The sequence below is a fragment of the Otolemur garnettii genome, unplaced genomic scaffold (assembly GCF_000181295.1).
Source record: "Otolemur garnettii isolate 467f Iridium unplaced genomic scaffold, OtoGar3 scaffold00043, whole genome shotgun sequence".
NCBI classification, from domain to species: domain Eukaryota; kingdom Metazoa; phylum Chordata; class Mammalia; order Primates; family Galagidae; genus Otolemur; species Otolemur garnettii.
Window position 1 is genome coordinate 11,340,849 of NW_003852438.1, and position 3,149 is coordinate 11,343,997.

A 3,149-nucleotide genomic window follows, 5' to 3' on the forward strand; every position below is an offset into this window, starting at 1 on the left:
GCCTCCTAGTAGCTGGGACTACAGGCATCTGCCACAATGCCCAGCTATTTTTAGAGACAGGGTCTTATTCTTGCTCAGGCTGGTCTTAAACTCCTAAGCTCAAGCAATCCACAGCCTCAGGGAGTGCTGGGATTATAGGTGTGAGCCATGGCCTCTGGCCTTGGAATAAAATACTTTAAAGACACAACCAAAGGAAAAAAAATACATAAAAATAAAGCCAGATGTGGTGGCTCTTACCTGTAATCCTAGTCCTCTGGGAGGCCAAGGTGGGTGGATTGCCTGAGCTCACAAGTTTGGACCAGTCTGAGCAAGAGTGAGACCTTTGTCTCTAAAAATAGCCAGGCGGCTCAGCACCTGTATCTCAGTGGTTAGGGTGCCACCTACATACCCCAGGGCTGATGGGTTTGACTCTGGCTTGGGCCTGCTAAACAACAATGATAAGAAAAACAAAAATATAGGCAGGTGTTGTGGCAGGTGCCTGTAGTCCCAGGTACTTGGGAGACTGAGTCAAGAGAATCGCTTAAGCCCCAGAGTTTGAGGTTGCTGTGAGCTGTGACACCATGGCACTCTACTGAGGACAACACTGTGAGACTGTCTAAAAAAGACAGTGGTGGGTGCCTGTAGTCCCAGCTACTAGGGAAGCTGAGGTAGGAGAATCGCTTGTGCACAAGGGTCAGAGTTCCTGAGTTGAACCATTCCTTAAATTATTGTACTTTTTTACAGCTTAAATTGTTTTGCCAACAACATCAGCAAAATGAGATGAAATTCCATATGTGCAGCTTTTTACGTCTTTACAGAATACAGATGCAAGAAAAGAAGGGAATCTTCTAATGGTTCAGAACAGAAAAAGGGAGAAAAGTCAGCCACTCAGGAGGAAAAGCTTACAGTTGCAGGTGAGAAAAGTCAGCTACTCATGAGAAAAAGGTTCTATTTCAGGGTGAGGATGCTCACTGTAAGCTTGCAAGTGAGATGGATGAGGCTCGTGTGACCAAACTGCTGTGCTCCCCTCAGCTTCAGAAGGGGAGCTGAGAAGTCAACCCCTTCTTACCCGAGGGAAGAGCGCTTGGATGTGGTATCCCCATCTAAAACCCATCAGGGACTCAACAGCCAGGAGGAGGTAGGTTTCGTTTTCAATGCTTGCTTTTTACTTTCTGTCCTGCTGAGGTTGAAGCTTGTTGGACTTTTTGATCTGCAGGCCACCTGCTCTCACCGCCTTCACTTTCCAAAAAAGTGTCTCTTTCAACTCCTTCCTTCCCAATTCAGGTCCTGACACTGGGGGGGGAGACGATCTATCCTGACAGTGTACTTCATCTCCCAATTGGATCCTGATATTTGGCATAAACTCCACAAGCTTTGAGTTTCCTCCTCAGACTCCACAATTGTACTTCCAAACCTGACCTTAATGATCTTTGAGAACTGGATGGAGACAGCAGGCCCAAGAGCAGAAAGGAGCTTTTCACTTGGTGGCTAACACTGGGAGGAATTTTTCAGATACAGAGGTACCCTGGAGGCTCAGGCAAAAGACATGGAGAATGCGCCCTGCTGGGGGCTGCACCCTGCTTCCCCTGCAGCCTGCTGGGTCTCTGGAGAGAAATGCACCCGGGAGTGGGGCACACACCTGGAACTGGCGGAGCCCCTCTGAGCTGGCATCTTCCACACCCACGGACTCTCTGGGACTACTTCGGTCTGATGAACAGACCCCAGCCTCAGAACAAGCTCAACTACATCACATCGGGGTGGCTGAGCCTCAGGTAACTCTCTGTTACGAGTAAGCAAACTGATTTTAGTAACACCAGGGCCACTTCCTCTGCTCTTCCTGAATCTTAGGACCTCTGTTTTCCTCTCCTATCTTCATCTCTCGAGTAGAAGGTCAAGAGTAGAAGGTAAAATACAACCCCCTGTGTATTCCACAGCTTCTCTGCCTGCTAGGAGATCAAGTCTAATTGCTCTACCCCACTGTTGGAATGGAATCCTAAGGTTAAGTTAAAGACCTAACTCCTTTAACATGCAGGCTTTCTTTCTCAGAGTCTTGGAGAACCTTAAATGAGACACTGTGTCAACCTTCTTTTTCCTTTTTTCTAAGTTTGAAGTTAAAGTGAAAGAGAGTAGTAAGTAGGTGGGAGAGATATAGAGAGACAGGGAGACATAGTCTAAAAATGTACTTTTGATAAGGAAAGATAAAAGAAAAGAAAATAATTTTACATAAAAATAAATCTTTTGTAAACCTTTTTGTCCTAAAGTAACCGGTGGTTTAAGAAAAAAAAATTAAGACAGAAACAAAGAACTTAAAAATTTCAAAAGATAGTTCATGTAAATCATAGAGTTTCACGTAGAGATATTTGAAAAGAATTTTCTGTATGATTAAGTTCGATATAATGAAAAGAGAATCTCTAATTAAAACATTGAAGTGTTCTGTTCTCAGTTTATAAGACTTACGTTTAAAGCCTCTTGGATTTCCGACCTTGTGCATGTGTTTAATGAGTAAATGCATCAGAAGTTCAGAACTCAGAGGGTCAATCTACCCCTGTAGGGTTAAAATACAGATTTCCGACCTTGTGCATGTGTTTAATGAGTAAATGCATCAGAAGTTCAGAACTCAGAGGGTCAATCTACCCCTGTAGGGTTAAAATACAAAAGTTTCTTGAACTGTTTCTGTATCTTTTTGCTTACTAAAAATTGCAGTTGCTATGTTACAGATGTCCTCCAGATAAGATACCAACGCTCAGCAGAAGACCAAAGGTCAGTTACTGGTTTGGAACTAAAGGGGAAAAAAAAGAATCTACTTTTTAAAACAACAACTGCTTTTCTTTCTTAAGTTGGTGCTGCTCTGTCTGGATCTTATGGTAACTGCATATATTCTTAACAAATGGTTTCTTTTGATTTATGTTATATTCTAGAATTTAATTTCTTCACTTCTGGTGGTCAGGGGAAGAGTGTCTGATACTGACCAGTTCTAATTTTCAGAACCTGTGTTTTCAACTGCATAACAAGATTCATTGCTTCTCACTTAGTAGCTATCCACTTGCAGATGCTGGCCATCCCAGGTGTCAACACTTACAAGAACAACCAGACATCCACCTGTATGAAAACACCACTCTTCCAAACAGCTGCGGCCCGTTTACTGTAGCCCTCTAGATCAGCGATTCTCA